The sequence below is a fragment of the Staurois parvus genome, unplaced genomic scaffold (assembly GCF_062004578.1).
Source record: "Staurois parvus isolate SC_StPar_1 unplaced genomic scaffold, SC_StPar_1.0 ptg000498l, whole genome shotgun sequence".
In the NCBI taxonomy this organism is placed as follows: Eukaryota; Metazoa; Chordata; class Amphibia; order Anura; family Ranidae; genus Staurois; species Staurois parvus.
In genome coordinates, this window is record NW_028318294.1 from 14029366 (window position 1) to 14049169 (window position 19804).

At 43.4% G+C, this 19804-nt stretch overlaps 1 protein-coding gene across 2 annotated transcripts in view; it reads left to right on the top strand.

The window, feature by feature from the left end:
• Positions 1 to 709: 709 nt before the first annotated feature.
• CDH5 (cadherin 5) overlaps positions 710 to 19804 on the top strand; it is a 97050-nt gene continuing 77955 nt past the window's right edge. Inside the window, exon 1 of one of the 2 annotated variants that reach the window (XM_089689827.1) lies at positions 710 to 843. The gene's annotated coding sequence lies outside the window, so the exon portion shown is untranslated. The remainder of the gene's footprint in view (positions 844 to 19804) is intronic. The other variant, XM_089689826.1, reaches the window with a different exon arrangement.

The window sequence follows — 19804 nt, forward strand, 5'->3', positions numbered from 1 at the left end:
GAGGCAAGGCCTGTGGGGAGAAACTCTAAACACACAGACAAAACCCCAGGAGGAAGAGAGCACTTGGATTCCCCAAATATTTATCATCTCCCAAACCATACTTCTGAACAAAGACCTTCGGGATTGGTTGGGTCAGATACAAAGTCTGTCCTAATTGTCTCAATTCCCACTGAAGATATTTTTTATCAATTCCTCTCCAGCTGACTGTCTGTCTTTGGGACAAGAATTGAAGGAGAACCTCCTTAATGGTAAAAGATTCATAAACATGAAACAGAGGAACTAATGAAAAACATATTGGCTAGACTTGAGTGACATGACCCTTCAACTTGAAGATGAAGAGTAATGAAAATGTAATTTTGCTATGGGGTTGTGTATATTTGCATCCCTGACAAAAACATTGTAGACCTGTTGAAAATAGAAACTCTGGCTCCCTTTGGCTTGTTCTGGCCAGAACCACTCTGGTTCCTTTTCAGCCTTGGTAGCCTGTTTCACCCCTACTAAAATTAATAGATGAAGACAGCAAAAACCTGTACTCATTTACTTCTGCTTTCATTATAAGCCTATGTGTTTTCTTGAAATAAGCAGTATACAGAAAAAAATCTGAACTGAGTTTATCTAGTTTCCTCCATGAAGTGAGCTGGTTTGAAGCTTCCATAATGTGAAGAACAATCGCAGGAAGGAAGTCTGCTGGGTGGGAGTCCAGTTCATTCCCAAACTGGAGAACAGTGGACATTCTGGAAAGCCGTAACTCCTGTCCCCTATTCTTTGCTGAGAAGGTGGCTGGTGGATTATTGTCTTCTACTTCTATTTGGTTTTGGAACATTCTGTGCTTCTTTAACACAGGTAAGTGGTTACTTTATGTTGTACCCTTGTTTGGATTGCTGTTTTGACCTCTGTAGAACAACTGGCAGCTGCACATATCGGAAGCCTAGAGCGAGCACACTTTTTTAGGCTCATTGGAAAAGACAGAAACAGTAATATCATTCCTCCCAGGGTTTTATTAGGCTAAACTGTTATACCAGTGTTCATTGTTCCAATTATTTTGAAAGTGCTCTTTCCTGTCTGTGACTGGATTGGGAATTGAACATTTTACTAAATGTTTTATATTTTAATTGGGAGTGATTACCATATTCAGTTACAAAGTAATGATTTGTTTTTGCTTTATTTAACATGCTTTACTATTTGAAATGCCTTTCAGACCATTCTAAGACAATATTTAAAATACATTTTTAGCATAGTGTAGAGGATTCAGATTTGTCAGATTTGTATTCTTGCCTGTGTTCCCCATATGGGTGAATTCCCTTCACGTCTTGTCCTAGAGACACAACAGGTGAGTGGAAATATCCCCAAAAGGAAGGGAAAATCCCACCTTTGCCAGGTGTCACAGTACCAAGTGTCCCTATTGGAAAATGTCCCCTATACTGGTCAAAACAGTCTTCTGTCAATCTTCATCTCATTAAAAATGGTCAGCATTATTATTATTATTTTATTATACAGTATTTATAAAGCGCCAATAGTTCGCTCAGCGCTGTACATTACAAAGGGGGACAGAACATGTGACAGAACAATACCAATACAATGCAAAACATGAGGGGATCGAGGGCCCTGCTCTTTCGAGCTTACAATCTAGGAGATGACGAATAGTGAGGGTAAATCTTTGCAACAAGGACACAGACAGCAATAAAACCGGACACAAGTCCTAAACCTTCCCACATTATCAAAATCTAGAAATAAATGTTTTACTTGATTTATTTTTTTCTTTTTTTAAATATTAAACAAAAATATTTTGTCTGGTGTCCTCCCCCCGGTTTTCCTTTATCTGCTGTTTTTCTTTACATTCCCTTTTGTAAGAGGTATAATACATTTGAGAACATTATCGCTACCAAAACCAGAAACTGTCCTTCAAATCATTATGCCTTTATGATACCTGTGTTATATTAGAACCAGGGGCGGACTGACCATTTGGAAACTGGGCCCGGGGGTCAGTAGGGGGCCCCATGAGATGCCCCTGGTACCTTTTTCATAGGCTTTTATGACTTGACAAATGTTGTTTGAAAATTTGAAAATTCAGACTTTGTTTGCTTTTACAATTCAGTTTTGGAACAAATGAACTTTCCAGAATGAAAACCACATTGTTGTTAAAAAATCAATTTGTTTGAGAAAACATTTCCATCCTCTGGCTTCAAATTTCTAGTAGAAAGGGAACGTCCATTTGACTCCACTAAGTATTTAAAAAATCAAAAACATTTTACCATTTTTTGAATTTCACTGCTATAAGCAAGCATTTTACTGAATGAAATTGATTCCTTCAGTTTGTTTTTTTTGTGATTAGCTGTGATTGGCCATAGCTAATCACATGGTACAGATGGGCTCAGGGGCAGGCTGACCATTTGGAAACTGCCCAGTAGGGGGTCAGTAGGGGGCCCCATGAGATGCCCCTGGTACCTTTTTCATAGGCTTTTTTGAGTTTGGGCAAGGACACAGGGGCCCCATGATCCCCTATTGCCTGGGGGCCCCATGAGTTGTCAGTCCGCCCCTGATTAGAACTGTTTGTATTTGTAACTATCATTGTTAAAACTATAGTTTATTTCTATCTACATATATCAGGTCTCCTTTTCATTTTTTAATGCATCTGAAGCCAACACACACAATTGTTTGTGTTTTTGTTTTAAATTTTTGATTTAGAGTATGGAAGTTGTTAGAACCCCAGGTTTTTATTGCTGTCTGTATCCCCACTAGGGAGTTTCACCCTCTAGGCTCATTCACACTTGTTGTAAGACATGTTAAAACGCAACTGTTAGTGTGCGTTGTCACATCGCATGATAATGTGCAATGCATTGAGGTGGCATTTAATGCAGAGCCAAATACACAACGCAATGCAGCGCACCACAACACATATTGCATATGTGTTGTGGTGTGCAAACGTTATTCAAAATGGGCCATGCACAGTTCTTCATCTGTTATGGTACGTCGGTATCCAATTCATAATGAATAGACTGCCTTAGCAATATGTATTAAAGCATGTACAATAATACATGCCTGAGCACGCTTTGGGACCTAAAGGGAATATTTAAAATTTTGAGTTGGCATTGTGTAACTATTGGAATACAGGAGAAATCTTCCAATGGGGACATTAGTTCCAGTCATAACTGTCTAAGACAGCGGTTCTCAACCTGTGGGTCGCGACCCCTTTGGGGGTCGAACGACCCTTTCACAGGGGTCGCCTAAGACCATCGGAAAACACATATTTCCGATGGTCTTAGAAACCGAGATCCTCTATCCGTCTCCAGGCGGGTCCGCCCACATGCAAATACGCCCACATACGAGTACCCAGCGTGATGACATCATCGTGCCAACCCCATCACATACACCACGTACAAATACAGATGTATGTGACAGGGTTGGCGCCATAATGTACTTATGTGGACCAGTCACACATGTCTAAAGAGCAGCTACTGTGTAGAAAGCAGCTGCTGTTTTGAAAGCAGCTACTCTGTTAAAAGCAGCTACTGTGTTGAAAGCAGCAGTATTGGAGGTAAGATATTTACATTACGATTCATAATAGTAGCAAAATTACAGTTATGAAAATGATTTCATGGTTGGGGGTCACCACAACATGAGGAACTGTATTAAAGGGTCGTGGCATTAGGAAGGTTGAGAACCACTGGTCTAAGAGAATATTTTCCCTTTCTTTGGAGGATTCTCCCTTTTTCTGTTGTGTCAAGAGATAGGACTTGAAGGGAAATCTCACTATGGCCCTTTCCACATGGGGAGGACTCTGCTAAGAGTCAGCTTGCTCAGTGGGGAATATGTCGGCGGATGGCTGGTCCGTGTCTGCTCCACTTCTGCAGAGCGGACACCGACACAGCCCACTGTCCTCAATGGGCAATCAGATGTAAACGGATCGCCTGTCTGTTTACACCTGACTGCCATCCAATCCAGTAGAGGAATGGGGAACGGATCCCCATCCGTCTGTTTTTAGCAGATAGGATCAGATGTAGATGGGTGTAAATGGTCACAAATCCGTTTACATCCACCGCTCCATAGAGGATAATGGAGTATACGATTGGGTCCGACTAAAAAACTGACATGCAGACCCAACCAGTCCACCTGTGTGAAAGGGGCCTAATGGGACAGAGACAAAAAAAAGCTTGCCAGGAATTAAATCATTCTCTACACTATCCAAAACTAAAAACAAACAGTTTTGGCTTTAGATATATCTTTATCAATATCATAGAAAGTATGAGAGAATGTGATTTATTACTTAACACACATATATCCTTTCTCTGTCACTTTTAAAAATTAAGCTTGATATATTAGTGAAAAATACTTACCATATATGTATACAGTGTATATACTGTGTATAAACAGTATACATATATACTGTATACATAAATATATATGTAGGTTTTCATTTTCTAATTAAGAACTCATTATATCAATACTCTGCTCATTTGACATGTGCAAGGGACCTTTTTTTTAAACAAATGTGTCTCATAACAACTGCAAGTAACACCCCACAGGAACCAATCAGTTTCGTACCTATGCTGTAAATAAGAGCTGGAAAATGAACATCTGAATTTGAGCAATTGCTGTTGGACAATACATACACTTGTTATTTAGATATACCATGACCAGGGGACTAAATATGGCTTAATCCAGTCCCACTCAACCAATACTTACCCCCTCCTTAAACCTAAGTAACCACACAGACAACAAAATGGAGTTAATGGCCCAAAAAGGCCTTTTATTACAACCATTAATAAATAACATTTAAATAACAAAAACACGGTATAACATACGTTTTTTTAAGGTCCCAATAGGCATCAAGAAAACGAATACCTGCGTCCTGCTTAACTAGGCCTCCAGCAGCAACACCACCGACTCAGAGACAGCACCGCAGATACCCCCACCAGAACAACTGGGGTTCCTACAAAGAGCCTTTCTTGTGCCCACATTAACCAACAAGGACCTTGCACCTCGCCGGTCGTCCCCCAGCACCAACTGGCACAACCACCACCAAAACAAACCATAAAACAACGGGCGGACAGGAGGGAAGTTTGCCTTGTGAAAACTCTCTTCAGACTGAAGACCCCCTGCCACACCCTGTCTGACCACCCCTTGTAGCTCGTCCCACTCCTCCTTAAAACCATTCAGACTCCCCTTTAGCTAATGGGACTCTCCTCTTTCAACCCCCTTTAACCCCTGTCATGTCGGCCCTTTGTTCAGGTCTTCTTTCTTTCTTTTACTCCAGGCCTTCCTTAAAATATAGTCCTATGTCACCATGGACAAGAGGCCAAAGAGTCTTTAAAGTGTATGCATCGCTTTGTGCATATCTATTTTTCTTTATTAGAACCGGAACTAAAATAAAATATTATTAAAAATGTGAAATACTTTTTTTCATTTTTAAGTTTATCTTCAGCTCCTCTGTTGAAAAAAAGACATTGTTTCTAAAACTCAATAGCTCAAGTTGAAAATTACAAGTGACAGAGCAGTGACTTATCCCGCATTGGATGGTTCTGTCAGAGGTTTCAATCTGACAAAACAAGGCGTAAACAAAATAAACATTGACTGAAAACCATTGGGCCCCATTTACACGTGAGCTTCTTTGGCATGTCTGTGAATGGACTGCCCTATGCGTGATGGAAACATTAAAAAAATATGCAAACACCTTGGGCGGGAATGTGTGTTCCTACTACACAGCGTGTGAATGGGTCCTAAAGTAATTGGGCTGTCCTATGCATGACCTATGGATACACTACAAAGCAATCAAAAAAACCACAAGCGGGAACACACATTCCCGTTACACGAAGTGTGAATGGGGTCATAGTCGCCTATTGGGGTCATAGTCGCCTAGAGTAGGCAGATTCTATGGGTCAAATGAAAAAAGGAACCACTGTAACTATTAACCAATGTCGTGTTATCTTTCATATGAAAGACAGAATCTGGTAGGGTTTCTATCTTAGTTAATTGCCCCTGCTTTTAATTTATTTCTCAGTTCAGGTATCAGGGTGAAGGATTAATTATGGTTAGTTGCTATACGCACCCTCCATGTTTTCCTCATGCTCTAGTCTTTATAATTGTACTGAAGTTTGGGCTTGATTTATGAATGCTGATGAAAAGTGGGGCTGCTCCCATGGCAACTAATTAATTGACTTGTCTAGGATCTACTTTCTCCTCAGCTTTCATAAATCAGCCACATTGCTGGACTATTTTTACAATAAATATACCAAAATGTAGATCAGATGGATAAATTGCAGGGACTGTATTATCCCATCTGTTGGGAGTCCACTAACTTCTAGGAAAGACATCGAGATAATGTAAGTTGGGAAAAGTTGAAGATCCAAGTATTTTCATATGGATCTATTTAGTGTTAATAGACTTCCATGGACACTTCCCAGCAGGAGCAGATTCAGGAGGAAAAAGCCTGCCTGGTACTATGGTGGTTTCCTTGGAAGACGTAAAGATAAAGGTCCTCCACTATCAAGTGCCAGGGGCCTAAGGATCATTGCCCCTAATTAGTAAAAATTAGACTTGGCTCCAGAATAACTTTGGTCACCCTTCTGACAGGTGTCTGAAAAACAAACCTTTAGTGGACTAAAGTTGTAATGAGTATCTTCCATTATTATTATTATTTCCCCTCCCTCCTAGATTGTAAGCTCCAAAGAGCAGGGCCCTCAATCCCCTCATGTTTTGCATTGTATTGGTATTGTTCTGTCACATGTTCTGTCCCCCTTTGTAATGTACAGCGCTGAGCGAACTATTGGCGCTTTATAAATACTGTATAATAATAAATTATTATTATACAGTATTTATAAAGCGCCAATAGTTCGCTCAGCGCTGTACATTACAAAGGGGGACAGAACATGTGACAGAACAACAACAATACAATGCAAAACATGAGGGGATCGAGGGCCCTGCTCTTTTGAGCTTACAATCTAGGAGGGAGGGGATGGTGGCACAGGAGGAGATAGCTGTGGGGGATGGGGTGGTAGGAAGAGTGGAGGAGGTCGGCAAGTTAGCAGGGAGTGGGGTAGGCTTCCCTGAAGAGGTGGGTTTTCAGGGTGCGCCTAAAGGAGAGGAGAGTAGGTGATAATCTGATGGGTTGGGGCAGGGAGTTCCAGAGGATGGGTGACACCCTGGAGAAGTCCTGGAGGCGGGCATTGGAGGAGGAGACCAGGGAACTAGAGAGAAGGAGGTCTTGTGAGGAGTGGAGTGTGCGCGCTGGGTGGTACTTGGATATTAGGTCAGTGATGTAGTTCGGGGCAGTATGGTGGACGGCTTTGTACGTCAGTGTTAGGATTTTGAAATTGATCCGTTGCACAATCGGAAGCCAGTGGAGGGATTGGCAGAGGGAGTGGCGGAGATGGAGCGGTTGGAAAGGTGAATGAGTCTGGCAGCCATATTCAGGATCGACTGAAGCGGGGATAGCCAGCGGTGAGGCAGGCCGGTAAGGAGGGAGTTGCAGTAGTCGAGTCATGATATGATGAGGGAGTGGATGAGCTGTTTAGTGATTTCTGGGGTTAGGAACGTGCGTATTTTGGCGATGTTGCGGAGGTGGAGTCTGCACGAGTTTGTTAAAGATTGGACTTGGGGTTGGAAGGATAGGTTGAAGTCCAGAATGACACCAAGTACTCCAAGTACATTACAGAAATCTGCAGCCCTTGAACTCCAGACTGTAACTGGAGTCTCCAGTTGACTTTAAAGGAAGCAAGATGAGAGGAGTCCATAGTCTTCTTGCAACATAAATCACTACAGTTAGGCATGGAAGCATCATTGGTTAGCTATATCTGTCCTCTAAGACGTAACACTAGGCCTGACAGTGGGAATTCACAACAAACACTATAGGTTGTGGCTAAAGTCTTTGTCAAGTCATTGAGCATATGTGTGTACCCAAGACTTTGATTGCCCTGAAACCAGGGGACTTCTGAGTTATTATAATTAGTGACCACAGCTCTCCACCAAAAATTACTGTGTTTAGGAAAAGCTGTAGTGGTCAGGCCTCAAGAAGCCCTCAGAATGAAGAGACCCTGCTGTCAAACCTTTAATTTCAACAAAAATCTTCTCATAAGTTATATGTGTATTTAACATATTTTAGCTATGCTATTTTACTTGTGTAGCGCCCTCCTAACAAGGTTGCTAACAGTTTGGGGCAAATTTCGTTTTTGGCTCCCCTGTAGCCAGTAGAGCAAAGTTTGATTGTTTTTGACTGTTCTGGGTTCTGCTGGTTCAGGATTGATTTTTTTCCCCTGAATTCTAATAGGTTCCAAAATTTAGTGGGTGGAGAAAGCAAATCCTCACTTGCATATTCATACAGCCTCAGCCATTCCCTGGCAGGGAGATTGGCCAGTAGGGGGCTGAGGTGTGTATAAATAGGTTGGGGCCTGGAACAACAGGGTCCTTGTTCTGTGGGAGAAGACCTAACCTGAGGGCTGTGCCCTCTGGGCACAACGGTGAAGTTTAGAAGGGGCCACCTGGGTCCCAACTCCAGTTAGAGCTAGAAGACCCACATCCAAGTTCATAAAAGCAGCTGCAGGAAATCCAGAGAGGATCTGAGCTGGAGCCACACAGTAGAGGAGCTGTCTGGCACTGCAGGAAAGAATTCAAGTACAGGGCACAGCAAGTACAAGCCTGAAAAGATCCCAGACACTGTCCTTGCTAACGTTTGGGATTCTGCTCCCAGTTCACTGGCTCAGGTTTTACCTTTGCAATGGGGACCCCTGAGCTGTAGTTTACTATTACTATCTTCAACAGTCTGGCTGCACCCTGAAGAAACACTACAGTTAGATGTATCCTCCATTATCTTTTCTGCTAAGTATGAAGTATCCCAAGGCTCACCCTGCACTCTACCTAAGTTGAATCAGCATTAAACACGGCCTGGGGTCTGGGCTACACTTGTAAAAGTCTCACTTGTTTAGACATCTCAAAGCCCTGAAACTGCAGCTGAGTGCCACCATCTTGGATGTGACATCAGCAGGATCAGCAGCTTGAGTAGATTCAAATTAGGCCCCTTTCACATGGACAGACTGATCGGGTCCGTCTTTCAGGCCTGACCCGATCGGACTATCCATTGTTCTCTATGGAGAGGCAGATGTAAACAGACGTGTCTTTTTATGAGCGCCTGCATCTAATCCAATCCACTAAAAACAGATGGATGGGGGATCCGTTCCCCATTCGTCTAGTGGATCAGATTGGATGACAGTCAGATGTAAAAGGCTGTGTCCCTATCCGCTCTACATAAGAGGAGCGTTCACAGACCTGTCATCTGCCTGCTCAGCTGGGATCAGTGGATAGAGTCCGCCTGTGTGAAAGGAGCCTTAAAGTGGTTCTAAAGGCTGAAGGTTTTTTTTAACTTCAGGCATTCTGTGCATGAAGGTAAAAAACCTTCAGTGTACAACTTTCCTTCCCCAGCCCTCCTTAATATTTACCTGAGCCCGAGGCCGCTCCTGATCCAGGGATATGCATGAGAGCTGAGGCTCTCCTGGGTCTCTCCCTCCTCATTGGCTGAGACACAGCAGTGGGAGCCATTGGCTCACGCTGCTTTCAATCACAACCAGTGAGGAGGGGAGGGGGCAATACTGGGCCACTCTCTGTGTGTCCCATAGACACACACAGGCAGCTCGGGAGCAAGCATACACGAGTGCCCCCAGAATAAGCAGCTTGCTTGGGGGAAGTCTGCAAGGGGGAGGGGCCAGAAGCACCAGCAGGGGACCCAAGAAGAGGATGACCAGGGCTGCTCTGTGCAAAAATATTGCACAGAGCAGGTAAATATAACATGTTTATTATTTTAAAGAAAATAACTGAGCCTTTAGAACCACTTTAAACAACTTTCTTTTGTGCATTTTCCTGCCATTTTTTTGTTTGCATAGTTGGTGACAGGATCTCTTTAGGAAGTTATCATGGAGCCACTCTAGGAGGCCGTAGGCTCAGTAGTAGATTGATGCTGACCCTCTTCAATTTTGTGTTGCTCCTAACCAGTGGTGTATTTAGGTTTCGTGCTGCCTTAGGCAACACAAAAATTAGCTCCCCCCACGGAGAGACCCTGACACCGACCATCAACACCCCAGCACCCCCCCACAAGAAAGCCTTCCACTACCACCCATACACTGGCAACCCCCCCCCCCCCCCCGACCCTGTGAGAGAGAAGACACTCACTTTCACAGTTCTAAACAACCCCGAGAACAAGAGTCAGACTCTGCATACACCATCGAGCAGCCCGCAGCTTCTCTCAGATCCCATCTGGTCCATATGCTGCGTGTGTCCCTTCTTCCATCCCTTCTTTTCAGGGGGTGGCTCTGCCCCCATGAAAGATGCCGCCCTAGGCAAATGCCTTGTTTGCCTTATGGTAAATATGCCCCTGCTGCTAACATTGGATTTTACACTGAATGTATACACAGCCCTTAACCGTAAATTAAAAGTTGGCGTAGAACACTTTTAATGGAAAATATGTATACATACCTAAAAGCTCCAGGAACTTATCAGAAGTGGATATTTTTAAACAAAGGTGGATACTGTGGACTGATATTTTCCAACACATCCCGATTTCCTCTCCTAGGACTCTGTTGGCTTACAATGGCAGCTAATACACAACGCCATCATATATCTCTTTTACAAAAACTAACTTTTTTTTGTTTTAGGTTTTTTGGCCCTTTAAATTGAGTATTGACAAGACTAGAGAAAAGGGAATTTGGATACTGCCATGATTTATATGAGGTTAGCCAAGTCTTGAAACACATCCTGCTTTTGTTTGAAAAGAAAAGGAAATGAAGTATTCAGTATAAAGGAATAGGGTCAGACGTTGTTGTACATGATCATAGTTTATTAGAAACATGAAAACAGCAGAAAGCACTTTACTTAACCCATTGTACTTTTAACTATTACTTTTTTTTGGACATAAATTATGGAAGTTTCCTCATTTGCCTACAGGAATATACAGTGGGCTGACTGCACAATTTAGACCTCCATATAGAGTGATTCAGCACAGTAGCTTAGTAATTACCACATCTACTTGTAGTTTTGGGGTCCTTGGTTCAATTCCCAGACAGAAAACTATATGTATGGAGTTTGTATGTTCTTCCTGCACTTGTGTGGGTTTCCTCCTATGCGTCAAAGACATGCTGGTAGGATAATTGGCTGCTGTCTAAATTGGCCCTAATATGTGTGTGTGAGACAGGGACCTTAGATTGCAAGCTGCTTGAGGACAGGGACTGATGTGAATGTTCAAAATGTAAAGTGTTGTGTAGGTTGTCTGCGCTATATACATGCCTGTGATAAATGTGACTGTAAACGCAACATTTTTATATATAAAAAATAACAAACATATCTATGCTTACCTGCTCTGTGCAATGGTTTTACAAAGAGGAGCACTGATCCTCCTCTTCTTGGGTCCCCCACCTGCTCTCCTGGCCCCTGCCGAGTGCCCCTATAGCAAGCTGTTTGCGTGCTTGCTCCTGAGCACGCTCTGTGTGTCCACTGACTCACAAAGAGCTGCTCAGCCCCGCCCCCTCTCTCCTCACTGGCTGTGGTTAACAGCAGCTAAAGCCAATGGCTTCTGCTGCTGCCTCTCTGTCCAGAGAGGAGAGAGAGAGCCAAGAGAACCTCTGCTCTTGTCCACATTGCTGGATCGGTTTCAGGTAAGTATTGGGGGGTTGGGGAAGAACCGCAAGTGCTACAGTAAAATCAGTCTGTATATGCAGTAAAGCATGCTTATTGTACTCACTGTGAAACCTAAAGGCTGCATTGTGTAAAAAGGCTGTTTGATCCTGTCTTCTCTGACCCTCCCCTTCTCCTACTGTCCCCAAACCATCTGCTGATAGTACAGAGCTCTAGGAGTCACTCTGCACATTCTCAGTTTAGTGTGTATGGCTAGAAAAGTCACAGGACTGCTCTACCTGCTGATGAGAAAAGGTATTTATATTTACTAACATAATTGCATTTCCATGTTGTGTGTACTGTGGGAGACCATATATAGTGAATGCAGGGTCCGGGGAGACCAGAAATAGTGAATGCAGGGTCCGGGGAGACCAGATATAGTGAATGCAGGGTCCGGGGAGACCAGATATAGTGAATGCGGGGTCCGGGGAGGCCAGATATAGTGAATGCAGGGTCCGGGGAGACCAGATATAGTGAATGCAGGGTCCCGGGAGACCAGATATAGTGAATGCAGGGTCTGGGGAGGCCAGATATAGTGAATGCAGCGTCCGGGGAGACCAGATATAGTGAATGCGGGGTCCGGGGAGATCAGATATAGTGAATGCAGGGTCCGGGGAGACCAGATATAGTGAATGCAGGGTCCGGGGAGACCAGATATAGTGAATGCAGGGTCTGGGGAGGCCAGATATAGTGAATGCAGGGTCCGGGGAGACCAGATATAGTGAATGCGTGGTCCGGGGAGGCCAGATATAGTGAATGCAGGGTCCGGGGAGATCAGATCTAGTGAATGCAGGGTCCGGGGAGACCAGATATAGTGAATGCAGGGTCCAGGGAGACCGGATATAGTGAATGCAGGGTCTGGGGAGACCAGATATAGTGAATGCAGCGTCCAGGGAGACCAGATATAGTGAATGCAGGGTCCGGGGAGACCAGATATAGTGAATGCAGGGTCCGGGGTTTAGTAACACTTGGATGCAGAGACTACATTAAGGTAAAAAACCTTCTGTCTTTACAACCACTTTAAGTTACCTATTGATGGAAAAGATCATATAGCTTGAGTGTGCCCCCTTTTTATAGCCCCATACCAACCAATTAAACACCAGCGATAAAAAAAAAAACAGCAGTAGGAGAGGTGACAGTTTCTACAGCACATGTCTGCAAAGTGGTGAGGATTCAGCTAACAGAAGTGGAGATGAATGTTGAAAACCCCAAAAAGCTGCTTTCAAGCTCAGCCAGCAGCGGGTTCAATCTCTGGGCTCCGTTTCCAAAAAGAGGTTGTATACCGCCATGTCCACAACACAAACTTTATTGTTCCAAACAAGCAGAGAGGACCTTCCCAGATTTCGCCCTTCCTATGGAGGCTTAGGAGTCTCTTAGGAGATGGGAATGGTAGCAAGAGCTGCACTTTTTATTTTTACAACAGATGGCCATTTTCTTTTTAATTTACTGTAATTTACTGTAATTCAGGAGAATTAATTGCACTAAGCCCAATTTCAGAATGAGCACTTTTACTGAATTGGGTTATAAAATAAAAAAAATGGGTATTCCAATTTTGTCCACATCTGCCCAAAATAGGACCACATGTGTTAAAAACCATAACTATTTTAAAGGTAATAAAAGCTGAACTCTTCAAAAACTGATGCATAGGTATAGAGAAAGAGGCCAGACTGTTATGTATGGGGCTGACTAAACTGCCCAATGCCCATTATTTATTTATTACAGGTACTTAAATAGCACCATCAGTTTACGCAGGGCTTTACATATATATATTGTACATTCCGATCAGTCCTCAACCCTCAAGGGGTGCACAATCTAAGGTCTCTAACTCACATTCATACATATACTAGGGCCAATTTAGACAGGAGCCAATTAACCTACCAGCATGTCTTTGGAGTGTGGGAGGAAATCAGAGTACCCAGAGGAAACCCACACAGGCACAGGGAGAACATGAAAACTCCAGGCAGATGGTGCTGTAGTTGGGATTTGAACCAACAACCCTAATACTGCTAGGTGGATTTGCTAACCATTTAGCCACTGTGCTGCCCATGATTTTGATTTATTATACGTACTTTAATCAACCACAGTACTAGCAGCCAAAAAGATGCTGCAATTCACATCCATAGACATGCCAAGGCCTACTAGGTCATAAATGTTTCCTGTCTGCTGGTGGTAAGCAGTGACATGAATACACTACGATAGCACGATCAGCTTATCAGATGTAACTATCTTGTTCAGAATGCTTTGCTGTGGCTCCATGTCTGCGGTAGCAAAGGAAAAGAAGAAATCTCTATTGTGGTTTGAACTGTTTCTAAGCCAGAAAGAAAAACATGTTCAGTGCATCCCTGCAACACATGCACATTCCACCATGTTCTATCACCTGCAAGTGCAGAAAATACCTGTTGATCCACCAGAACCACACCCTACTCCTGAATCCCATTTGGGATTTGGGATTAGCATTTGTGTGGACTGAGTGGTGTCAGCCCTGCCCAGTACCTTTTGCTAAACTATTCAGCTCCTCCCACTCTAAATAATATCTCTAAATAAAGGCTAACAATTGTGCACTCCAAGATAACAACTAGAAGGGCCTAACACACTGTTTGCAATAGTGCAGTAATGCTGGCCTAACACTGGTAGAATTGCATTCCAAGATTTTCCTTTTCAGAATGTTCATTTTATTTTAATATAAACCTCAAAATATTAGCCTGCAATAATATATGGTGGTGTGTAGGCAGGTACAGTCTTCAGTCTCCATTGTAGGTGACACTCAATGCAGCTAGAAGAGGAAGTCGGGAGAAAATGGGTTTCTCTATGGTTTCCTTGGTCTCCTGGAGCAGTGATCCGGTTGGATGCGTTGGATCCAGGTGACCCTGGTGGCCAACTTAGGTCCCTGCTGCTGGGTTTTGGCACACAATGTGTAAGTGGCTAGTGTAAGGACAAGCCAAGTGACAGGGAGAACTTTGGAAGGAGTAAGGAAAGAGTAAGGCCTAAGTTTTGTGATCGTTTGGAGGCTCCACTTTGGGTTGGTCACCCGGGGACTTTGGGACCGGCCAAGCTGCATTCTGCTCCCCATGACAAAGAGCTGTCGGCAGCTTGAGCCTACAGACCACTGACTCTGCTTTGAACTGTTGTAAGTGTCCAGGTCAGCTTGGCCTGGCCACTGGGCTTGTTTGTTCTGTTTTACAAGTTTTGCAATACATTGTTTTTGGCAAACCAACGTGCTTCCTGCCGCTGCACCATGCTGTACCTACTCAACAGGTGAATTATATGGTGGTGGCACAGCCTACTCCTGCCACAAATACACACACACCAACAAAAAAGGGTTGCATAGCCCAGAATTGTTTGACAAAAGATTATGGTTCCATCCAAAAGCCCCATCAGAATCTTAAATCTGACTGCATTGGATGTTAGAAAATTGAGTGGACTTTTCATTTCAGGAACATTATGTTGAATAGCATTGACAGGTCACTGCAGAGCTACTTGCAAGTGGGGTGGGTAGGTTTACTCTGCATCGTACTTCTGTGCTCTGTAACATCCTGTCTTTTTGATGTTTCCTCAGTCGGATTAAATCTGCCATGGCAGATACTGGTGACTTTGATATATCAGGCTGTTTGTATGGGACAGCCTAAAGTGGGTGTGTTTGGGATTTCCTGCATTATTAAGCCAAGGGGTTCCCAAACCATAAGGTTACTAACAAACGTTACTGATGTGGATTGCTAAACTGCAGCACTGCTTGGATGAAAAACTCCACGAGCAGGCCTTGAGAAAGATGAACTGTGCTTTATCGAAATGTTAATAATAACATTTATTACAGGTACTTATATCGCACTGTCAATTTACACAGTGCTTAACATATACAGAATATAATGTACATTCATATCAGTCCCTGTCCTCAAGGAGTTTACAATCTAAGGTCCTTAACTCACATTCATACACACACATACTATGGCCAATTTAGACAGAATCTAATTAACCTACCAGCATGTCTTTGGAGTGTGGGAAGAAACCCACACAGGCAGAGGGAGAATATGCAAACTCTAGGGAGGAAGTGTCATGGTTGGGATTCAAACCAGCAACCCGCAATGTTCTAGGCGGAAGTGCTAATGTCTTAGCCACTGTGCTACCTATATGCTGCCATTTTTAATCTATCTTCTCTGCAAGTGCTTCTATACCAGTTTTGGATTTGTATGTATATTTTTTGTGGGTGAGCACCTGGGCATTTGCCTCAAACATAAAGTACTGTGGTTACCTTTGGGACTGTGCTCCTTGTATGTATCTCAAGGCTTAAAGTGTATGTATAGCCCATTTTTTTTGTCTGGATGAGTCCAAAAGAGTAGAGAAGAGTTAAAACCTATGTCATGTGGAGGGGATTTCTCTTCACTTTCTTTCCTGGAGACTAGTGATGAGCTTGAGTTCTGTCCAAGTCCATGTTCTCCTGAACCTGGAAGGAAGCTGTAAGTGCTAACCCAACCAGCTGTAGCTGGGGCATTCTGCACCCCCTCACCGCACTTACACAAAGGAGTGGGGATGCTTGTGACACCATTGACCTAATATGGCCATGTGGCCATATGTGGGGTGGGAAATGAACCAACCTCAACAGATTTGACCAGATTAAGACTGAACCCAAGCTCATTCCTACTGGAGACCCAACAAAAAGTAAGAGGAACTCCCCTCCCCCTGTCAACTGTGTCAGTGGGGCCTAGGTCCAGGTTACCCAATCAGGGAGAGACCACACAGTTCTTGACAATGTAATTTATCTTGTAGATTGAATGAAGTTTAGCGGTAATGAATAAGGACAGTTTTTTATAGGCATTGATATTTATACAGTGTCACCAGTCCTAGACTAAATGATGGCTTCCGCTGGAGGGGTGTTAGTTTGCAGTGTACCTGGATGGCTCTGTAAGGCTGCTGGGAAGAGCCCACATTACTGGTCTGAATACCAGAATGTTTCCTCAAAAAAGATGAGCTGATCCTACTCGCCAGGGACCTATTCCTGCACTACGCACATACTAGCTAGTGGACTCTCTATCCCTGACCTACCACTCTCTTCAGGTGCATCCAAATCACACAGGACACCCTATGTATAGGGTTCCCAGTCAAGATGGCTGCCTGAGGTCTCCAATGGTTGCAGCATCCAATCAGGCAGCTGGTTTCTCTGAAACCCTGATATACTCCTCTTCACCTACAGGATGGAGGGGAAGCCTGCACCTGCCTACAACTATAGAAGTTTGGACTTCTCATAATTTTTTTTTCAGTGACAGTGTCACCAGGAAGAATGGAGCACGTAAAGTTACCCAGGGGGACACAGACATAAAAAAAACTCCATTAAAGCTAAAAGTACAATTTCGGCTATAGATAAACCTGAGATCTGAAGCAGGATAAGCTTTTGATTTCAAAAACAGACAAAACTGCCCACGTAGTCATTTAAATTAAGCTGTGGTTTAATTATTTTTTACCCTCTGGAAAGGAAAATACATAACGTGACACAACAAGGATTTTATTTCTTTTCTGTCTGCAGACTCTATTTACAATGTCACTGTTTATGCAGCTCATTTCGGTGCCTGTCATGGTGATGGGTGTCATAGTATAGCTCATTGCACTGACTCAATCTGCGGGGATAATAATTAGCAGATCTGCTTTGTAAACAGACAGATGAGATTACAACTAGATATGTATCAAGCTATAATTAATATTTTATATTACTGTCATGTGAGCATTCATAACAGCATGGGGTAATAGTTCTTCAGCCATGACATCCAGGAAGATGTGGATTTGAGTGGAATAAATATTCCTTCTTCAGAAAATCCAAACGTTAAGCTCGGGTGTTGGGGGATTTTTGGAAGCCCACTTTACTGATGGGCAGAGCTGTTTTTGAAGGGTTTACCACCGTTAAGCTGGCCATACACTGGTAGATTCTCAAATGTTTTTACAAAAATTATCAGTACATTCAATGACTTAATGAATGTCATTCGAAAGTACTTCAAAATTTAGTTTTCTTTTAACATTCGATTTTGGAATGAATGGACCTTCTTGAAGAAAAAGCACATACACTGTTAGAAATGAATTTGTTCAAGAACACATATCCAACCTGTTCTTTCAAATTTTCTTGTCGTTGGACCCCACCAACAATTAGAAATTCAAACAAATGAACCAGCCTGAACCCTTGATACAAGGCAGGATGGATCCATGCTTTCATGTTGTTTATGCCAAATTCTGACCCAACCATCTGAATGTCGCAGCAACCAGTCTGCCCATTCTCCTCTGACCTCTGACATCAACAAGGCATTTTCATCCACACAACTGCCTCTCACTAGATATTTTCTTTTTTTCAGGCCATTCTCTGTAAACCCTAGAGATGGTTGTGCGTGAAAATCCCAGTTGATTAGCAGTTTTTTAAATACTCAGACGAGCCCATGTGGCACCAATAGCCATGCCATGTTCAAAGTCACTTAAATCTCCTTTGTTCCCCATTCTGATGCTCGGTTTAAAATTCATCAAGTCATCTCTACATCCCTAAATGCATTGAGTTGTTACCATGTGATTGGCTGATTAGCAATTTATGTTACTGAGCAATTGAACAGATGTAGCTAATAAAGTGGCCGGTGAATGTACATTAAATGCACATATAATCTCAAAGAGAACTAGTAACTGGAGTTTTTATTTCAACAAAAATCTTCCTATAAAGCAAATAAGCTAGGAGGGATCCTAATAATCCTCTTAGAAACAGGCATGACAGATTGGCAGAAGTACTTTTATTGAAACCAGAGACTGGCACTATATTTTTCCAAGCATCAGAGGTAAGTATTATACATTTGTTGACAACAATCGTTGGCATTATGCCTTACAAACACTGAAGACTGATATTATCCCAGCAACCCGAAATGCAAAATACATTGCTCTGATCTGATACTCTAGTTATAGATGATAGGCTGTACCACCCACCGATTTCTCAAATCTGTCAGAGGCTCGAGTGGAACATTCTTCCTACAAAAGTTCCCAGCTATACTTTCTGTAGTGTCTCACTCATCTTGCTGAAGCAGGAGGAGTCCTGTTTTTCTCCTATATATATTGTAAGCAGGGGCGGACTGGCCACTCATGGGGCCCCCGGGCAATAGAGGATCATGGGGCCCCTGTGTCCTTGCCCAAACTCAAAAAAGCCCTTTAAAAAGGTACCAAGGGCAACTCATGGGGCCCCCTACTGACCCTGGGCCCTCGGGCAGTGCCCGAGTTTCCAAATGGTCAGTCCACCCCTGATTGTAAGGGAGCTTAGTAAAACTCAATGTAGATCCTTATCTGCTACTGCTCTGTAGATACTGAAAGAGGTCCTATAAGAGCACCTATACCCCTGGCATCTCCCTAGATGTGTAACACCCTTGGTGAAGATCTCACCAAAATTTACTGCACTAATCCTAGGTAGGGATGAGCTCAGGCATGTTCAGATCAGGGGCGGACTGACCATTTGGAAACTCGGGCACTGCCCGAGGGCCCGGGGTCAGTAGGGGGCCCCATGAGATGCCCCTGGTACCTTTTTCATAGGCTTTTTTGCGTTTGGGCAAGGACACAGGGGCCACATTATCCCCTATTGCCCGGGGGCCCCATGACTTGTCAGTCCGCCCCTGGTTCAGATCCTACTCTAAAACCCATCTGAGCTATCTGGCCAGGAAGCTGTCACTACAGACTGCTAAGTATAAGAGGCCAAGGAATTCCTAGCCCTTTCCACACATATTCAAGGGGCATGTTTACACGCGACTGCAAGGTAGGGAATGCCTTGGCCACTTATGATTGGCGGTCTGCCAAGACAGCTTCCTCAGACAGGACTAGGATCTGAACAAGCCTGAGCTCATCCCTGATCCTAATAACATTGATGGGGTACCCAAAATTGTACCTTAAAGTCCTACTCCAGGCTGCTGATGAGTTTACTCATGCAATGGGGTCTCCCCCCAACACTACACGGGTTAAATGCTCATTTAGCTAAGGGAAAAAGGAATAAGCAAATACCTTTTTTCTCACTCCCTTGGCAGCTGGAACTCTTCTCCGCTGTCCAACACTCTGTTCTCACATATAGCAAAGGACTGCTGGTCCACCATTGTACGTGGTGACGCCAGAGAGCTTCAACTGGACAGGCAATAAAGTTATGCAGCTTCAAATGATGGTC